Source organism: Procambarus clarkii, chromosome 70 (assembly GCF_040958095.1).
Source record: "Procambarus clarkii isolate CNS0578487 chromosome 70, FALCON_Pclarkii_2.0, whole genome shotgun sequence".
Taxonomy (NCBI): Eukaryota; Metazoa; Arthropoda; class Malacostraca; order Decapoda; family Cambaridae; genus Procambarus; species Procambarus clarkii.
In genome coordinates, this window is record NC_091219.1 from 7,397,765 (window position 1) to 7,420,315 (window position 22,551).

General features: G+C 39.5%; 1 long non-coding RNA gene across 1 annotated transcript in view; it reads left to right on the forward strand.

Annotated features, from left to right (window-relative positions):
• The window catches only part of LOC138356164 (uncharacterized), a 155,156-nt gene that overhangs the window by 40,522 nt on the left and 92,083 nt on the right, over positions 1 to 22,551 (forward strand). Inside the window, exon 2 of the long non-coding RNA XR_011224229.1 lies at positions 13,238 to 13,336. This is a non-coding gene — a long non-coding RNA (uncharacterized lncRNA). The remainder of the gene's footprint in view (positions 1 to 13,237; positions 13,337 to 22,551) is intronic.

Below are 22,551 nucleotides of genomic sequence, written 5' to 3' on the forward strand. Positions count from 1 at the left end.
TATATATATATATATATATATATACATATATATATATATATATATATATATATATATATATATATATATATATATATATATATATATATATATATATACATGTATGTATGAGGTGTACACATGTGTGTACATGTGTATACAACATTGATAATTTTTTAACTAGCGTCATATATTGTTATTTGCTTAGCTAAACGAACTAGAGGGTTCAGTTCCTGAACCGATTATGTGCCTCTGTAATCCTGTACACCACCGCCCACGGGATGGGTATGGGGTGCATAATAAAGAAAGAAATTGAATATGAAGTCGATTTAACTTCCAAACATATATTTTTTAATAAATGTTAAATGTTTTCTGGCTAGTTATGTTAGATTTTATTAAAAATACGTATTCTACTTGTTAACATTATAATTTAAATTTGTGATAATTTGAGCAGAGAAGTGCGACCCCTGGATATGCCAACAAACACTTTCCAAACAACGATATATCTTGGATAAGTCGCTCCACAATATTGACGCTTGGACCGTCGACTTCCTTTGATGCTACTTATTTAATAATGAAATTACATTAGTTTGGAGTAAATATATGTTTTCTCATGTTCTGCATTCAGCACCCACATTATAGTGAGTAAATATACCATATTACTTCATTACTTAAATAATGCTATGAGGGTTTGAGTAGCTTTGGGTATTTAGTGCACAGAATCTCCAATAGATGGGGCGAGAGTCGCCCCATCTCTTTCACCCAAGAGAGAGTCGAAACTTAATTTAAAATTGATATATCTTTGTCCTCGAACATGATATATTTCATTTGGTGCAATCATAATAATGTTCATATCTCGGTCTTTCTGGAGGCATATAAGATTTTAGGCTTTATTAGCGAATCTTTGTTAATTATACAATATATCGGCAAGTGCGTAGGCGTCTGCACTCCATGCCCGACAAGCTACTGAGTGCTACTATAAAAACATATGTATCTTCACTTGAGCTATAAATATGTCTATTGTAATGTATTTAAAATGAAGCTCTTATTTCTATCTTGCTTAAGACTTATAAAACATTTGTGTTTATTAACGAATTTACGTGAAATAAACATTGATCTGAGAGAGAGTTGCTCTGTCGTTCAGTCTGTATGGGGTGGGAGCTCCGTAATTTTTAAAATACATGTATCTTCATTAGAACTTTAAGTATGTCTATGGTAAAGTGTTTAAAGTGAAGCTTATATGTCTGTCTTTCTTGAGACATATAAAACATATATGTTTATTAACGAATTCACGTGAAATAAACATTGTTCTGAGAGAGAGTTGCTCGGTCGATCGATCTGTCCGGGGTCGGAGCTCGGCTATTATAAAAGTACACGTATCTTCGCTTTAAATTTAAATATGCCCATGGTAAGGTATTTAGAATAAAGCTTATATTTCTATCTTTCTTGTGACATATAAAACTCTTACGTTTATTAAGGAATCTGCGTGAAATAGGCATGGTTCTGAGATGAATGCTGCGGTTTGCGAGCTCGACAATGGACGCCATACATATCCAGTGGGTGTTATTGGACCCCATACCCATTTTATGGGTGGTTGGAGCCCCATACCTATTCTATGGGTTGTTGGAGCCCCATACCCATCCTGTGGGTTGTAGTGGACGCCATACTCATCCTGTGGGTGGTATTGGACCCCATGCCCTTCCTGTGGGTGGATGTGATCCCCATACTCATCCTCTGGGTGGATGTGACCCTCATACCCATCCTGTGGGTGGTATTGCACCCCTTACTCACCTAACAGGTGGTAGTGGACAATATACCGATCCTGTAGTTGGTATAGTAGACACAATACCATCCTGTTTACAGTAGTTTACCCCATAGACATTCCAATGAACCATCGTTTTCTGTTAGCGTTCCTACAAAACATCCTTTAAAGATTTGTAAAGCACAAACTATGGTATATAATATTGATTGGTGAAGGACTGTTATTCTATGTAATCATTTTTAGTGCTTATTATAATTTACTAAGAACAACTAATATTTCTCAAAACAAAACTACGAGCCTTCAATAGGAAGTAGCTGATCTATAATATTCTAAGAGCATGGACAATAGTAGGTAAATTTCACAACCCATGTGGGACCTGAAAAGTACAATTTTCCTTATAATTGAACCAATCACGACTATTCTGCTATCTAGGTTGACGGACGGGTACTGTGAGACGTAAATTGGTACGTGAGGAAGAGTTTGGGCTTTGGAAAAAAAGTAACTGGGAATATATCACATATTTACTAATTCATATTCAACATATTGACTTTAAGCATTAAGTCATATATGTGCTGTCTTGTGTGAGAACGGGTTGAGAAAAACATATTATCTCTAGAAAGAATGAAAGCATATATATATATATATATATATATATATATATATATATATATATATATATATATATATATATATATATATATATATATATATATATATATATTTGAGGTGAGGGAATAGATTAGGGGGAAATTAACATGTTTAGGAAATAGACTGAAATAAGACAGTATTAACTTACTTATGTCCTGGTGAGGGGGTTGAGCAGGTGTGAGGGTATGAATCCTTAACGTTGTGTTAACCTGGCATGATATTGTCTCGTAGCCCTCCATCTGCTGGCCTTGTTGAAGGGGCGGGGGATGGCCGCGAGTGAGATCTGCTCTACTTAGCTCAGTGTGGGACGGATGGGATACAGACTCGATGACGTCTATCTGTTCCCTCCGCCGATTGAGGTACGGATTATAACCTGAAATGGAACAAAATGATATTCAGCACTGGTGAATGGGGAAAATATGTCTATTATGCATGTGTGTTTGCTTACAACTGGATGTAATACAGATACGAGAAGTATATTTATATATGTTACCTACGTTTATGTGAAGTTTCATTCCGGCGATGACCTCCTCGCGGGGCAGGTGAGCAATAAGGACACTTCACTGTTTTGTAAACTGAAATTGGAAAGAACATATTTAACTGTGTGGAATGTATTTGCCCGAATGAGTAAATATTCTCACACTATAAGAGAGATGATAGTTTACACACGCGATATTTCACCTGTGGATGCCATAAAATGAACTGTGGAATATTAAATAAGAATAACACTCACGGTTATCACAGAAAATCTGCTGACATCACTTGCATTTGATGTCGTAATGGCCTAGGGGCGGTTTTTCACAGCTTGCGCATTGCAGCCGACATACTTGATTTGGTGATGGAATATAAAACACTCCGCATTTTATGCAGGCTGTTGAGGTTCGTCTTTCCATGACGCGGAGCTGTATGGTGAGTGTGTGTGTAGCGAATGAAGACTCGCAGTGAACTAACGGCGCGTTTGTGTGTGAGGGGAGGGAAACGACCCGGGTCAAATGAGAAGTGATTGATGGTTGGCAGGTGATAGCCTGCCGGCGGAAGAACGTCGCCCCTCCTTAACGAATCGCAGTGGAGGGAGAGCCATGCTGGGGTGAACATCTCCAGACTACTCTGAAGACATTGAAAAACCATTAAAGCAAATGGACCACATCCGCAAGAGGCTGCTCTCTCATACCCCCTCAACACTTACGGCTTCCTGTAGGGGGAAGCTAATGGATGTCAATGTTATCCTCTCAGGTATGGGGGCTCTCCTCTCCCCTCCCTCACCCCTCCCCCACCCCAAACAACTTATCCGCTATGTTGGATCCCCTCACACTCGGCCTCTACATAGCTTACTTACTATCATCAAAACTATTATCTACACACAGGATTAAGTCTACGGCAAACACACATACATATTCATTTACTCTTTCCTCATATTCCACTCTTATCCTTGTATTTCTTACTCTACCACATAACCCACATACTCTCCTACACCCCCAACAACATGACCTCCCATCTTTCCTGACCACCTACCCTAACACCGGACGCTCACACGCGTCCGACACGCGCCAAACTTCCGGGAAAATCCCCCCAAACCCTTTGCGACTAGACACCTGCGCACCACCTGCCCAGCTGGCTCTCAAGAGAGCCACCTGGCCAGATGGTGCGCATGGTTCTTGGCGTACTTAACACTACTTATATATATATATATATATATATATATAAATATATATATATATATATATATATATATATATATATATATATATATATATATATATATATATATATATATATAGAAAAGAATAAAAGAAAAAAGAATATGCATATAAATATATATATATACATATATATATATATATATATATATATATATATATATATATATATATATATATATATATATATATATATTTTTTTTTTTTAAATATGACCGAAAAAGTAAGATTAATAATTCTAACACGAATTTTCTCAATCTTTCGTACATTACGCTTCACTGTTGGAGGTAAATCAAAAATCAATTCTCCAAAATTCATTTTTATTTCTAGTCTGACGCGACACGGGCGCGTTTCGTAAAACTTATTACATTTTCAAAGACTTTAGTTCACAAATACACAACTGATTAGAACTTACGTATCTCCAATTTTATATCTACATTTGAGTGAGGTGGGAGGGGTGATGTGGCATTAACACTAGACAGAACAAGAGGGGATATTAATAGGGTATTAAAAGTATCAACACAAGACAGAACACAAACAATGGGTATTGAATAGAAGTGTTTGTAGAAAGCCTATTGGTCCATATTTCTTGATGCTTCTATATTGGAGCGGAGTCTTGAGGTGGGTAGAATATAGTTGTGCAATAATTGGCTGTTGATTGCTGGTGTTGACTTCTTGATGTGTAGTGCCTCGCAAACGTCAAGCCGCCTGCTATCGCTGTGTCTATCGATGATTTATGTGTTGTTTACTAGGATTTCTCTGGCGATGGTTTGGTTGTGGGAAGAGATTATATGTTCCTTAATGGAGCCCTGTTGCTTATGCATCGTTAAACGCCTAGAAAGAGATGTTGTTGTCTTGCCTATATACTGGGTTTTTTGGAGCTTACAGTCCCCAAGTGGGCATTTGAAGGCATAGACGACGTTAGTCTCTTTTAAAGCGTTCTGTTTTGTGTCTGGAGAGTTTCTCATGAGAAGGCTGGCCGTTTTTCTGGTTTTATAGTAAATCGTCAGTTGTATCCTCTGATTTTTGTCTGTAGGGATAACGTTTCTATTAACAATATCTTTCAGGACCCTTTCCTCCGTTTTATGAGCTGTGGAAAAGAAGTTCCTGTAAAATAGTCTAATAGGGGGTATAGGTGTTGTGTTAGTTGTCTCTTCAGAGGTTGCATGGCTTTTCACTTTCCTTCTTATGATGTCTTCGATGAAACCATTGGAGAAGCCGTTATTGACTAGGACCTGCCTTACCCTACAGAGTTCTTCGTCGACTTGCTTCCATTCTGAGCTGTGGCTGAGAGCACGGTCGACATATGCGTTAACAACACTCCTCTTGTACCTGTCAGGGCAGTCGCTGTTGGCATTTAGGCACATTCCTATGTTTGTTTCCTTAGTGTAGACTGCAGTGTGGAAACCTCCGCCCTTTTCCATGACTGTTACATCTAGAAAGGGCAGCTTCCCATCCTTTTCCATCTCGTAAGTGAAACGCAGCACCGAACTCTGCTCAAATGCCTACTTCAGCTCCTGCAGATGTCTGACATCAGGTACCTGTGTAAAAATGTCGTCAACATACCTGCAGTATATGGCCGGTTTCAAGTTCATGTCGACTAAGACTTTTTGCTCGATGGTACCCATGTAGAAGTTTGCAAACAGGACACCTAGGGGAGAACCCATGGCGACCCCATCTACTTGCTTATACATGTGCCCATCCGGGCTCAAGAAGGGTGCCTCTTTAGTACAAGCTTGGAGTAGTTTCCTCAGAATATTTTCTGGCATGTCAAGAGGAGTACAGGCTGGATCACGATACACTCTGTCGGCTATCATTCCAATTGTCTCGTCCACAGGTACGTTGGTGAACAGCGATTCTACGTCCAACGAGGCTCTTATCCCTGTGGCCCGTGTGCCCCGCAGTAAGTCAACAAATTCCTTTGGAGACTTCAGGCTGAAGGCGCAAGGAACATAAGGAGTCAGCAGGCCGTTGAGTCGCTTCGCCAGTCTGTACGTGGGTGTGGGTATCTGGCTAATGATTGGCCGAAGTGGGTTTCCAGGCTTGTGCGTCTTGACATTTCCATACGCATATCCAGGTTTATATTCCCCAATGATCTTTGGCAGGTGGAGTCCGGATTTCTTGGCGTTCACAGTTTCGATCAGTTTGTTGACCTTTGCTTTTAATTCGGCTGTAGTGTCCTTCGTTACCCTTTGGAACTTAGTTTGGTCAGAGAGTATGATGTTCATTTTCGCCAGATATTCGTCTTTTTTAAGAATGACATATATTGGCGACTTGTCACCTCTTCTGACAACTATCTCCTTGTTCTCACGAAGGCTTTTAGCTGCCGCTTTAAGCTCGGGGGACAGTATGGTGCTTCTGTAGTTGCCTCGATTCTTTCCTCCTTCTGCAATAAGTTCTGCTTGTAAGGTATCTTTGGTAGTGACCTTCTTTTGTGTCTCGAGGTCGAATATGTCGTCCAACAGAATTTCCAACTCTACTTTCCGGGCCATCTCACTCGGTCTGGACATAACATGACAGTTTATGCCCAGATTTAGGAGAGTGACTTGGTCCTCAGTGAGGTTAATTCCTGCAAGGTTCAGGAAGCCATCTCCTGGTCGTGGAATTGCCATAGGTCCTCCATATAATGTTGTTAGTTTCTTGATAATCCTTGTTTCAGTGATATATAAATAGTTAGAGGGATATAAGCCCTAAACCAGAAAATAATAAATACAGAATATGCGGTCATATTCAATGATATATATATATATATATATATATATATATATATATATATATATATATATATATATATATATATATATATATATATATATAAATATATATATATATATATATATATATATATATATATATATATATATATATATATATATATATATATATATATATATATATATAAACAAACAGAAACAGTTCTGGTTCTGGAACAGAAACCACAATCGTTGGTGTTCCTCTTTAAGCACCAACGTATATACCCAGCCCACCAACATAGGATTATGCCTGAACGGTAGAAGTGAGTGCCCCCAACGATACAAAGCCAGTGTTCTCAATGCTTATATTCGCAGAGCTCTTACCCACTGCTCTGAATGGAGCAACGTGAGTAGAGAGTTTGAAAGAGTAATTCAGGTATTGGTGAACAACGGATATAGCAACACGGAAATAAACGCTGCTATAAAAAGACACTTGGACCGTTGGTATAATCCAGAACCTTGAACTGAAACCACTACACCTCCAATAAAATTATATTACAAATCAACCATGCACAGTGAACATATAAAAGAGGAAAGAATAATGAAAGAAATAATCCGTAAAGGAGTAAAAAGCACAACTCCTAACTAAAACATAAACCTGATAATATTCTACAAAACCAAGAAGACTTCCGAACTTCTTATCAAAAACATCCCGAAGCCGACGGAGAACCCTCTACAGCAGTCAAGCGTTGTATACATGTACACTTGCCCCCACGAAGGATGTAACATTCAATCTAAGTACATAGGTATGACGTCGACCAAGCTGACGAGGCGTTTGACATGCCATCTTCAATCTGGTGCCCCTAGGAATCACATGAGACAAGCCCATGACATCACTCTAACAAGAGAAATGTTGAACAAGAATACCTGCATAGTAGACAAAACCCAAGGTGCAAGAAGATTACAAATTCTTGAGGCAATTCACATAAGAATAGAGCGACCTACCATGAACACCCAAATCACGGACCTATTTACTCTACCCACCATGAGAGTAAGGACAAGACAAGAACATATCGATGCCAACACAGAAGACAATGTCCAACATAATAGGCCAATTACACTGGATTAATCTTTGTGTTTAGATAGGAGATGCCTCGTATGGGCCAATAAGCCTTCTGCAGCCTCTATGTTTCACCTCACATTTATCCCTTATGTATCCCCCCATGTTTTCGCCTTTATTGTATTATCACCTGACCCAGTGCGGGTATAAAATCAACTAGTATTGTAAGATCTGTTCACTTGAGAATGAACCATGGAGGTTCGAAACGTTGTGCAAATTATATAAATAAGTGTAATACACTCTATAGTAAATCACTTATTTTCTTCACCTTAAAAGTACGAAAATGAGTTTTGGAGAACTCCTATTTCAATTAAGCCCTGATGCTAAGAAAATAGTTAGAGGGATAGAAGCCCTAAACCAGAAAATAATAAATACAGAATATGTGGTCATATTCAATGAAACATGTTTGAAAGAAAACCTGCTGCCAGTATACACCAATATATATATATATATATTATATATATATATATATTATATATATATATATATATATATATATATATATATATATATATATATATATATATATATATATATATATATATATATATATATATATTATTAAATATGAGTGAAAAAGTGAAAATGATTTCTGTGTTTTTACTAGGATTTCCTAGTAAATCCTAGTAAATCCTAGTAAAGAAATCCTAGTAAACAACACAGAAATCATCGATAGATACAGCGATAGCAGGCGGCTTGACGTTTGCGAGGCACTACACATCAAGAAGTCAACACCAGCAATCAACAGCCAATTATTGCACAACTATATTCTACCCACCTCAAGACTCCGCTCCAATATAGAAGCATCAAGAAATATGGACCAATAGGCTTTCTACAAACACTTCTATTCAATATCCATTGCTTCGTGTTCTGTCTTGTGTTGATGAAATTAATACCCTATTAATACTCTTGTTCTGTCTTGTGTTGATGAAATTAATACCCTATTAATACTCTTGTTCTGTCTTGTGTTAATGCCACATCACCCCTTCCACCTCACTCAAATGTAGATATAAAATCGGAGATGCATAAGTTCTATTCAGTTGTGTATTTGTGAACTAAAGTCTTTGAAAATGTAATAAGTTTTACGAAACGCGCTCGTGTCGCGTCAGACTAGAAATAAAAATGAATTTTGGAGAATTGATTTTTGATTTACCTCCAACAGTGAAACGAAATGTACGAAAGATTGAGAAAATTCGTGTTAGAATTATTAATCTTACTTTTTCGGTCATATTTAATAATATATGTCTACAGGAAAGACTGCTACCAAAATATACTAATATATATATATATATATATGTCGTACCTAGTAGCCAGAACGCACTTCTCAGCCTACTATGCAAGGCCCGATTTGCCTAATAAGCCAAGTTTTCATGAATTAATTGTTTTTCAACTACCTAACCTACCTAACCTAACCTAACCTAACTTTTTCGGCTACCTAACCTAACCTAACCTATAAAGATAGGTTAGGTTAGGTAGGGTTGGTTAGGTTCGGTCATATATCTACGCTAATTTTAACTCCAATAAAAAAAAAAATGACCTCATACATAATGAAATAGGTAGCTTTATCATTTCATAAGAAAAAAAGGAGAGAAAATATTTTAATTCAGGAAAACTTGGCTTATTAGGCAAATCAGGCCTTGCATAGTAGGCCGAGAAATACATTCTGGCTACTAGGTACGACATATATATATATATATATATATATATATATATATATATATATATATATATATATATATATATATATATATATCTTTGAAAATGTATATATATATTGTCTTTGAAAAATTGAGAAGTGTCTTGCAAAATGCTTCTAGGCGTCAGACCATAAATAAAGTGTGAAAATGAACTTTGAAGAGTTAATTTTTCAACAACCCTCGACAGAGAAGAAAAATATAAGAAATATTGAGAAGATTTGTGTTAGAATCATTAATCATACCCTTTCGGTCGTATTTATATATATATATGTCGTACCTAGTAGCCAGAACGCACTTCTCAGCCTACTATGCAAGGCCCAATTTGCCTAATAAGCCAGGTTTTCATGAATTAATGTTTTTGCGACTACCTAACCTACCTAACCTAACCTAACCTAACTTTTTTGGCTACCTAACCTAACCTAACCTATAAAGATAGGTTAGGTAGGGTTGGTTAGGTTCGGTCACATATCAACGTTAATTTTAACTCCAATTAAAAAAAATTGACCTCATACATAATGAAATGGGTAGCTTTATCATTTCATAAGAAAAAAATTGGAGAAAATATATTAATTCATGAAAACTTGGCTTATTAGGCAAATCGGGCCTTGCATAGTAGGCTGAGAAGTGCGTTCTGGCTACTAGGTACGACATATATATATATATATATATATATATATATATATATATATATATATAATATATATGCGAACAAGCCTGAATGGTCCCCAGGACAATATGCAACTGAAAACTCACACCCCAGAAGTGACTCGAACCCATACTCCCAGGAGCAACGCAACTGGTATGTACAAGACGCCTTAACCCACTTCAGTTCAATCCACTAATCCAAGACCATTCAGGCTTGTTCGCATTTGTGTTCCTCACGTGTGCCCCAAAGAATGAGGTGATTTGGTAAAATGCTATGCCCAAGATTACTATCCGAGTGCCGGCGGTGGGGTGGTTCAAATAGCCTCGGCTATCACCTCATTATGTCCGGTCGTGATGGTCAAGTGGATTAAGGCGTCTTGTACATACCAGTTGCGTTGCTCCTGGGAGTATGGGTTCGAGTCACTTCTGGGGTGTGAGTTTTCAGTTGCATATTGTCCTGGGGACCATTCAGGCTTGTTCGCATTTGTGTTCCTCACGTGTGCCCCAAAGAATGAGGTGATTTGGTAAAATGCTATGCCCAAGATTACTATCCGAGTGCCGGCGGTGGGGTGGTTCAAATAGCCTCGGCTATCACCTCATTATGTCCAGTCGTGATGGTCAAGTGGATTAAGGCGTCTTGTACATACTAGTTGCGTTGCTCCTGGGAGTATGGGTTCGAGTCACTTCTGGGGTGTGAGTTTTCAGTTATATAATATATATATAAAAAGTTGTGAGGGTACCACCTTTGGTCAAAGTGGGGACCCATAGCCTCGGAGAAGAAAATAAGAAGTTTCCAGAGAAGACCTTGTGGATTCTCACTGAACACAAAGATGCATATCATAAGTTGTTGAGTTCCTCCAGCTCCTCAGATGGCGGGCAGGAACCCTGAATGCAGTGTGAATTTTCCCTCTGTATCACCACGCTGAGGCGCTGGAAAAAGAAGCTGGCAGCTCTAGGGTTTCATAATGTTTCAATTAGCATAAAACCCAGTTCCTTTAAATAAAACTGGTGGCACTTTTACCCCAGGCGCCTAGTGTCTCAGAAGCAATGGGGACAAAATTGTAGTTGTGATCCAGTTCTCTATACTTACGGGATTTGGCTGCTTCCCTGTGGGTGGCAGTACAACCTGGTTGTGCAACACTGAAATCAATGTTAGCCAGGGTTGATACACACGTGTAGTCCCACACCAACTGATTGTCATTCTTCCAGGGGTTCACTGTGATACCATCTGAGCGACCAATAAGAGCATCAGAGTTGTGGGGCGTAAGGTAACGGGGCTCTCTCTCAACTGGGCATCCACCTGTGGTGAGGCTCCTCCTGATGATGTCATTAACTTCACTGTGCCTTGAGTGCCATCCCCCTGTGCTTTGGCAGAGTAGGCCATGGTGGCCGTATCTGTCGGCCACCACCTCTCCGCAAAAACACTTATATATGGTGTGGATTGGGGCAACAAGGCGGAGGGCCACAGCAATTCAGAAGGCGTGTGGTGCAGGACGCGTGCCAGTTGCCGACATTGGGGTTTCTAACATGAAATCCCCCGCATATGGGGCTGCTACTGCTATTAGGCGAGCAATGTCGTGTTGTGTTGTTGCAGCTACTTGGTCTACAATGGGGCCATCCCAGCTGGATTGCTTGTGGGCTTTTGTGGATGGTGGTTCAGGTGATGGGCCAGCACGAGAGGCCCACTCTGTGGCACAGCATATAAAATTGGGATCGTGTACACCTGCCAGCTGATGTAAGTAGGCAGGTAGAATTTCCTTCACAAGGTCGTCGGATGCCGAGGAGGAGGACAGGAAGACTGGTATGGTGATTTGCGTTGCTGTTCGACCTCCGAGGCCCCGAAGTTTTAGGGAAAGAGAGGCTTGTTTCCACTGTAGGTCATCAAGAGAGAGGTTGAGGGCTTTTTCTAACATTGATTTCAGTAACAGGTCATACTCACCTAGATTTTGGCTACTGTAGGATGATGAACACCTCAGAAAGTAGGTTAACCTGGGGATGGAACGACATCTGGTGATGTCCTCATCACCAGATAAAGGATATCCTCAATAATCATCTTGTTTATCTGACAATGATACCACAATGTTACTCTCTTCTCAAGTCAGTATGGTTAGATAACAACTAGTGAAGCAGGATATCATAAATTATAATAATATTTATCGGGCGTAACATGGTGTTGCTGATGCCTTAAGCTTGAATGATAAGATAGCGAATGGCGGTGTTCAGATTATCTGTGAAGGTTATTGTTAACTGATGACGACAACGATGTTCCTCATGCCTCCATCAGCCATTCTCAAATATCATCAGTTACATGCCATTTATGGTTATATTGGTTGTATGGTGATGGCAACAATGTTTATCTTGCCTCGAGCTAGTATTGCCAACATTTTATTCACAAACTTGTATGGCATACGATGCTTATAAAGGTTATATTGGTTAACTGACGATGGCAAGACTGGAGCTATTGGTTCACCCCAGTAAAGTTTCTTCTTATGTACATAATAATAATTAAATTAATATATAATTATTATTTATTATTATTTAATAATTAAAGTCTCAGTAATGCTCTTCTTATGTACATAATAATAATAATAATAATATTTATTAGGGAAAATCACATACATACAAAATGGCATACGAGAAGAATGTTGGATCTCTAGACAGGGCAAGAATATACAGTAGTATGGTTCAAACCACTAATACACTCAGCGTTTCGGGCCTGACAATAGTACCACTGTCGCTCTCGTCACAAGTAATACATTATCAAATAAGAACTGTTCAGATGTCTGATATTTTAATAGTGATCTATTCTTAAAAATTTTAACATGATCTTTCTCTCTTAAATTTATGGTGGAAAATAATTTTGCATACTATTTAGAGTCTGTACACTTTACTAGTATATAAAAATGTTCATCTAGAACAGATTATTTAAATATTTACATAAAGTACAGGAATCGTGATGGTTTATGCATAATAACAATTGTGGTATCTGTTGACAGGCAGGAAGGCCCTTCACGTAGCAGCCGTATTTGGTCACAACAACTCTGTGAAGGTCCTCCTCGACGCTGGAGCAAACATTAACGCTGCAAATAAGCTTGGTAAGGATAACTTTATGCATCCCAACATTATATAACACTGATGTCATACAACACACACCACAATTTTTATGTGTCAAAATGCAATATTTATTTTTTATAATTATACCATATGAGAGAATGTCTGTCTGTTCAAAGTTGGGGGCCAAATTTTTCATATAAAAAAATAGTTTTATAGTAATCTACCACATTATTCATTAATTTGTGAAAAGTGACACAAAATTCTAGCTGTGAATAATTTGCCTGTACTCACATCAAACAGACAATTCTCCCACATCGTCAAACGTTTCTCAAGAAAACTGCTGTATACCAGAGTAAGGATAACTATTGTTTGTTTAGTTCTTCACACCACTGAGCTGCTCCCACTGCCGACTACCCACACATAACACTATTGTAAGACAGAGGGACAGAAAAACATAGAGAGAGAGACGCACATAGAAACTCAGAAACAGAAACCCAGCTAGAGACAGATAGACAGAGAGAGGCAGAGATAAAGATAGAGGAAGAGAATGAGACAGACAGTAGATAAAGGGATAGATGGATAGACGAAGATGCGGATTAATAAATAGATCAGCCGTAGTAGCCGCCATGAGGGTTCTAACCAATGTGCTGTGAGTTACCAGGCACACGTTCCAGACGACTAGGCCACGACATGGTCAAAACAATTGCAACCTTGGGTACTACTGCACCCTCTAGGACTCCTGAGCCTTCCATTGACGCCGATCCAGGGTGTCAGACAATCCACCACATGCATTCTGGCTCAGTCATCTTGGAATGTTCTACCTCTGACGCTCTTCCTTTAATACACAGAGACTAATCACACTCTCGTGATGTATCAATGAGAAAATCTGTAGGAGCCGTGACGAGGGTTCGAACCTATGTGCTGGGTGTTCCCAGGCTCACACTCTCTGTGTGTTGATAAAGGAGTACCCTGAAGACTGAGCCACAGTGCATGGGGGGGGGGGGAAATTGTGTGAAACCATTGGTTCGAGTTCAGTGGAAACCTATAGATGTAGGAGCATCAAAATGCTCTTACATCTGGCAAGGACGTATTCGGCCGCCATTTTAAATTTGGGAGCAATCCTGTGTATAAACTTACCACACAATTAACATTCATTCTTTAACCAAACTAATCTAAAAACTCTATAATTTAAATATCACTAATCCAACACATTCAAGGCCTATCACACCTAAAATGCACACATAAGTGAAGAGTCCCTACATCAGCTGTATGTCAACAAATGCCACTCGATCCCGGTCCATCTGCCACAGTCAGGTGGACCCAGGATCCATCTGGACCCAGGGTCGTAACATCCTCTCACTGTTGACACCCAACACACTGACAATTATATTTCTCATCAGAGCTCTCTCTCTCTGATGAACAGATAGACAGACAGATATAGAGAAACAGAGACAAAGATATCTAGAGACAGAGACTGACAGCAGATTAATGGATGAATAGATGGCTGGAAACATGAATAGACAGATCAGTGGATTTATAGATATATGGATGCATTAATTGCTGGATGTTTAGGTACAATGATATATAGACGAATATATAGATTGATAATTAAATGAACAGATATTTGGTTGAATTAATGGATACAAAGTTGATTAGGTGCATGGATAGATAGATGAAAAGAAAGCAAGATGTAGATATAGTGAGATAGATGGATAGAAAGCTAGATGAATAGATTTATGGACAGATGGCTGCATTGATGGATGGATAAATGGCTGCACAGGTGGAGAGAAAGGTGGATGGAAAGATGGACAGATGTATATAGATAAATGGGCAGAGAGGGCAGATGAATGGATAGATGTATGAATATATAGATGAATGAGTAGATGGATGGATGGATAGATATTTTCGTATTTTTATTTATTTAGTTATTTTATTTATTTATGTATATATACAAGAGGTCTTACATTCTTCTACACGTCGATAGATGGATAGATGGATGTATAAAGGGAAAGACGGATAGATAGATGTATAGACAAATAGACAGAGGTGTAGATGTTTGGACAGATGGATAGACGTACAGGTGAACAGAGAGAAAGATAGATAGATGAATATATGGATTGCTATATAGGTAGATTGAAAGATAGATGAATATATATAGATTCTTAAATATATGATGAGTAGATAGTTAGATAGATGGATAGATAGACTGAGATAGATGGATAGATAGACCGAGATAGAGAGATAGATAGATGGATGCATTGATTATATATATAGATTAATGGCTATATAATAAGAGAGATAGGTGGATGGACGGATAGATAAATAGAGAGATAGGTGGAAGGATAGATATATGGTCAAATTGGACAGAAAGACAGACCTAGGCATCGCTGGATACCCATCCAGTATAATATACAGCACAAATTCGGTCAAAATTCCCAAGACTAAGAACCAATAAATGTTCAATATTTATAGACATTTTCACCGGAAATATAAACTCAAAATAAGAATCTTATTGAGTCGAGACACATTACATATATTATGTTACGTACTCCAAAGTGTGAGAGAATATCTGTGTGTGTGTGTGTGTCTGGCTGTTTGTCTGTTCGTCGTTGGAGGCCACACAGATGGAGCTAGCGTCATCCATATGGGCAGAGGAAATGGTCTGGGGTACAGGATGAAAAATGGATGATTTGGGTTGTCAGAATTCAATAGGTAAGAGCATGTCAGGATCACATTCAGACCCCCTCACACATTTTTGACAATGCACGCCCTCTGTTCAGCTAGATAGTATTAAAACAAACTTTCAGAACAATCGTTTTTTTCCTATAGTAATATGTACCATTTTACACCGATTCCGTTAAAATTAACAAATTACCTGCTGTCAATAATTTGTTCGTACTCACATAAAACAGACGATTCTTCCACAACTTTAAAAGTTTTGCAAGACACAACCCTTTATGAGAGTAAGGGAACTATTCATTTTTTAGTATGTCACATAAGCTCTTCTCGCAGGCGATAACCCACACATTACACAAAAATATTGTTGATAAGGAAGAGAGAGACAGACAGACAGTGACCGAGAAATACAAAGACAGAGACACATATTCAGAAACAGGCAGACACAGAGGCAGAGGGAAGAAATAGAGGCTGATAAACAGAGAAAGAGAGAGCTAGAAAAGAGAGACAGAAAGACATAAAAGAGATAGACAGAGAGCATATATATATATATATATATAGATGTATGCATAGAGATGTGGACTGATAGCGTGAAGGATATACTTATGGATAGAGACAGAAAGGGGTATGGATAAACAGCTGAATATGATGGATTGATGGATGGACAGATAAATGGCTTGATAAATACATAAATGAATAGAAAGATGAGATGGTAGCTGGATAAACAGACAGATAGATAGATAGATAGATGGATAGGTGGATAAAGAGATGGATAGATAGATAAAATGATAAATATATTTACAGATAGATGAATAGGTATATATATATATATGACAGAGAGATAAGTAGATGAATGGATATACTCAGCAAACAAAAAACATTTTTGACCGTTTTTAATTGGTCGCAGAAAGGTGGCACTGAAACTATTTATATAATGCTGTTTTAATAACGTATAAAATACATTACTTTCTGTCACTCAAATCGTAGACAGCATGATTTGCTGTCCTAGTCAAATTTGCTGTCAAATCGTAGTCAGTTGCAATAGTAAAACTGATGATTTAAAACTTTTCTAATTAAAATTAAGTACAAGTACTTCATATGTGTGTGTGTGTGTGTACTTACCTAGTTGCACTTACCTAGTTGTGACTGCGGGATTGATCTCTGGCTTTTTGGTCCCGTCTCTCAACTGTCAGTCATCAGATATACAGGTTCCTGAGCCTATTCGGCTCTATCATATCTAAACTTGAAACTGTGTATGGAGTCTGCCTCCACAACATCACTTCTTAATGCATTCCATTTGTCAACTACTCAGACGCTGAAAAAAATCTTTCTAATGATTATATGGCTCATTTAGGCACTCAATTTCCACCTGTGTCCCATAGTGTGTTTGCCCCTTGCATTAAATAGTCTATCTTTATCTACCCTATCAATTCATTTGAGAATCTTGTATGTAGAGATCATGTCCCCCATAACTCCTCTACCTCCCAGTGACTTGAGGTTTAATTCCCATAGTCTCTCCTCGTAGCTCATACCCCTCAGTTCGGGTACTAGTTTAGTGACATACTTTTGAAACTTTTCCAATTTAGTTTTATGCTTGAGTAGATATGAACTCCACACTGGAGCCGCAAATTCCTGGATTGGTCTGACATATGTGGTATATAAAGTTCTGTATGGTTCCTCACACAAGATTCTAAAGTCCGTTCTTATATTGGCTAACCTGGCATATGCCACTGATGTTATTCTCTTGATATGGGCTTCAGGAGACAGGTCTGGCGTGATATCAATCCCCAAATCTTTCTCTCTGACTCTTGAAGAATTTTATCTCCCAAATGATACCTTGTGTCTGGTGTCCTGGTCCTTACACCTATCTTCATTACATTACATTTGCTTGGGTTAAATTCTAACAACCATTTGTTCGAAAATTCCTTCAGCTTCTCCAGGTCATCTTGAAGCTTCAAGCTGTCCTCCTCTGTCTAAATCCTCCTCATAATTTTGGTATCGTCAGCAAACATTGAGAGGAATGATTTTATACCCCCAGGGATATCATTTACGTATATCAGAAACAGGATAGGTCTGAGTACAGAGCCCTGTGGGACTTCACTTGGGACTTCACGCCAACTTGAGGTTTCACCCCTCACTGTAACTCTTTGCTTCCTATTGCTTAGGTACTCCCTTATACACTGGAGTACGGTACCAGTCACTCCTGCCTGTTTCTCCAGATTATGCATTAACCTCTTATGGGGTACTGTGTCAATGGCTTTCCGACAGTCCAAGTAAATGCAGTCTGCGCATCCATCTCTTTCTTGTTTAATCTTTGGCACCTGATTGTAGAATTTTATTAAGCCTGTAAGGCAAGATTTAACTTGCCTAAACCCATTTTTATGGGTTGTCACGGAATCCCTTCTCTCCAGATGTGTTACTAGGTTGTTTATAATAATCTTCTACATCACCTTGCATGGTATAGAAGATATGGGTGGTAGGCTTTGTGGGTTGGAGATGTTATTTAAGAGGGGGTGAGGGTGAGAGAAGGTGGGGGGTGTTACCCAGTGGAGGTCATAATGTTCTCACATGTAGGTACCAAAACACTAGTCCCAAATGAGCGTATTGCCTTTTGAGGTTCGTTTCCATATTTTCACTTATATCCACCATAAATAATATATTGCAAGAACACTGTACACGGTATGATTAACTGACTAATTAAGAGGCTCTTACCACCAAGTCAACATCCCAAAGTACAACTAGGTGTTAAGAAGCATTGTTTATGTCTTGTTTACGTCCCTGTAGGCCCGTTGATGTCCACGCCGCTGCCAGATATAGATCACTCCAAATTCCTGCTATATATCCCAGTAATCGGACTCTTGTTCCCCTTAGCCCGGTACAGCTCTAACGCTACACGTTTTGCCTATCTTCTTCACTATTCTGTTCACTATTTGCTTTAATCTTCACTATCACATCTAGTTACGTACTCTCTGACCGAGCGATGGCGGCAACGAGTCTGTGGTGGAACTGATGTCGTACATTGATCTTCACTAATTAGTTCTATCGGACACAATCTATGAAACTGCTATTTTCTAAACAGTGCGTTTCACTTCATAATATCACTACGCAACGAATTTCCTTTGTATCCCTCTGATGTCCCAAATTATGAAGACATTTAGATGAGCGAACTGCACATGTCCACCCTCCCTACACCGTTCTTAGCAACAGCGTGTTTTGGTTTTCTGTGTTTTGGTCTGTGTGTGTTTGGTCTGTGTGTGTATGTGTGTTTGGTCTGTGTGTGTGTTTGGTCTGTGTGTGTGTTTGGTCTGTGTGTGTGTTTGGTCTGTGTGTATGTTTGGTCTGTGTGTGTGTTTGGTCTGTGTGTATGTTTGGTCTGTGTGTGTGTTTGGTCTGTGTGTATGTGTGTTTGGTCTGTGTGTGTGTTTGGTCTGTGTGTGTGTTTGGTCTGTGTGTGTTTGGTCTGTGTGTGTGTTTGGTCTGTGTGTGTGTTTGGTCTGTGTGTATGTTTGGTCTGTGTGTGTGTGTGTTTGGTCTGTGTGTGTGTGTTTGGTCTGTGTGTATATTTGGTCTGTGTGTATGTTTGGTCTGTGTTTGTGTTTGGTCTGTGTGTGTGTTTGGTCTGTGTGTATGTTTGGTCTGTGCTTGTGTGTTTGGTCTGTGTGTGTGTGTGTTTGGTCTGTGTGTGTGTGTTTGGTCTGTGTGTGCGTGTTTGGTCTGTGTGTATGTTTGGTCTGTGTGTGTGTGTTTGGTCTGTGTGTGTGTGTTTGGTCTGTGTGTGTGATTGGTCTGTGTGTGTATGTGTGTTTGGTCTGTGTGTGTGTTTGGTCTGTGTGTGTGTTTGGTCTGTGTGTGTGTTTGGTCTGTGTGTATGTTTGGTCTGTGTGTGTGTTTGGTCTGTGTGTATGTTTGGTCTGTGTGTGTGTTTGGTCTGTGTGTATGTGTGTTTGGTCTGTGTGTGTGTTTGGTCTGTGTGTGTGTTTGGTCTGTGTGTGTGTTTGGTCTGTGTGTGTGTTTGGTCTGTGTGTGTGTTTGGTCTGTGTGTATGTTTGGTCTGTGTGTGTGTGTGTTTGGTCTGTGTGTGTGTGTTTGGTCTGTGTGTATGTTTGGTCTGTGTGTATGTTTGGTCTGTGTGTGTGTTTGGTCTGTGTGTGTGTTTGGTCTGTGTGTATGTTTGGTCTGTGCGTGTGTGTTTGGTCTGTGTGTGTGTGTGTTTGGTCTGTGTGTGATTGGTCTGTGTGTGTGTGTTTGGTCTGTGTGTGTGTGTTTGGTTTGTGTGTATGTTTGGTCTGTGTGTGTGTGTTTGGTCTGTGTGTGTGTGTTTGGTCTGTGTGTGTGTGTTTGGTCTGCGTGTGTGTGTGTTTGGTCTGTGTGTATGTTTGGTCTGTGTGTGTGTGTTTCGTCTGTGTGTGTGTGTTTCGTCTGTGTGTGTGTTTGGTCTGTGTGGGTGTGTTTGGTCTGTGTGTGTGTATTTGGTCTGTGTGTATGTTTGGTCTATGTGCGTGTGTTTGGTCTGTGTGTGTGTGTTTGATCTGTGTGTGTGTATTCACCTAGTTGCATTCACTTAGTTGTACTTGCGGGGGTTGGGCTCTGCTTTTCCGGCCCGCCTCTCAACTGTCAATCAATCAACTGTTACTAACTACTAATTTTTTCTCTTCTATAACACACACACGCACACACACCCAGGAAGCAGCCCGTAACAGCTGTCTAACTCCCAGGTACCTATTTACTGCTAGGTAACAGAGGTTTCAGGGTGAAAGAAACTCTGCCCCTTTGTTTTCACCGACGGCCGGGATCGAACCTGCACCCTGGGATTACGAGTCCCAAGCGCTGTCCATTCAGCCCCAAGGCCCCTGTGAGTACCTACATAGTTGCATACTCCAGGATTGGTGTTTCATATGTGGTATGCATGGTTCTCAACGATTCCCTACTCAGGTTCCTGAAGGCTGTTCTGATGTTAGCCAGCCTCGCATATGCCGCAGATGTAATTCTTTTTATATGGGCTTCAGAGGACAAGTTTGGTGAGATATCATCTCTTAGATCTTTCTCTCTGACCGTTTCAAGAAGTACTTCATCTCCTATTCAATACCCTGTGTCTGGCCTCCTGTTTCCACCGCCTAGTTTAATTACCTTACATTTACTCGGGTTGAACTTCAGTAGCAATTTGTTGGACCATTCATTCAGTCTCTCTAGGTAATCTTGTTGCCTTCTACTATCATCCTCTGTTTTAATCATCCTCATAATTTTTGCATCATCAGCAAACAATGAAAGGAACGATTCTATACCATCTGAAAGATCATTTACGTATATCAGAAACAGTATAAGTCCAAGGACTGAACTTTGAGGGATTCCACTGGTGACGCCTCGCCAATCTGAGACCTCACTCCTTCACAGCGTCTTATGTTGCTTAGGGACTCCCTTATCCAATGGAGTACCTTCCTTTACGCTCCTGCCTGCCTCTCCAGCTTTTTCCCCTGCCTCTTTTGTGGTACTGTGTCAAAGGCTCTCTGGCAATCCAAAAATATGCAGTCTGCCCACCCTTCTCTTTCTTGCCAGATTTTGGTTGCCTGATCGTAGATTTAAATTAATCCTGTGAGGCAGGACTTGACATCCCTGAACCCATGTTCATGCTGTGTTACAAAGTTCTTTCGCTCCAGATGTTTCACTAACTTTTTTCGCACAATCTTCTTCATCATCTTGCATGGTATGCAAGTTAGGGACACTGGCCTGTAGTTTAGTGCCTCATGTCTATCCCCCTTCTTGTATATACGGACTACATTAGCCATCTTCCAAATTTTTGGTAGTTCCCCTGTTACCAAGGATTTGTTATACACTGTGGAGAGTGGCAGGCACTGTGCTCCTGCTCCTTCCTTTAGTATCCAAGGGGAGATTCCATCTGGGTCTATAGCTTTTGTCGCATCCAAATCTAGTAAAAGATTCCTTACATCCCCACTGGTAATCTCAAACTCTTCGAGGGGTTCCTGGTTAACTATTCCTTCTCTTATCTCTGGAACTTCTCCTTGCTCTACTGTGAAGATCTCCTGGAATTTCTTATTCAGTTCCTCGCACACTTCCTTACCGTGGTAGTGAATCTGTCTGCCCCTATCCTCAATTTTATTACCTGATTCTTTACTGTTGCTTTTTTTCCCGATATGGCTGCGCAACAATTTATGTTGAGTCTTTGTCTTGCTTGCAATGTCATTTTTGTATTGCCCTTTTGCCTCTCTTCTCAATGTGACATATTCATTCCTGGCACTCTGGTATCTTTCTCTGCTCTCAAGTACCCTGTTATTCTTATAGTTACTCCACGCCCATTTACTTTGCTGCGTAGCTAGCCTACATCTCTGATTAGACCTTAGCTAGACTACATCTCTCATAATGTTTCTCATGTACATTTCCTTGTTTTCCTTTTGGACCAGGACAAACTTGTTGGCTGCCTCCTTACACTCCTGCGTAACGTAATCCATCATGTCTTGGGCCGTCTTTCCCCTAAGCTCTGTTCCCCATGTTATATCTGTTATGATTTTTTTTATCTCCTCATAGTTTTTCTTTCGGAATACCAGCCTTTTGTTTTCAGTTCCAG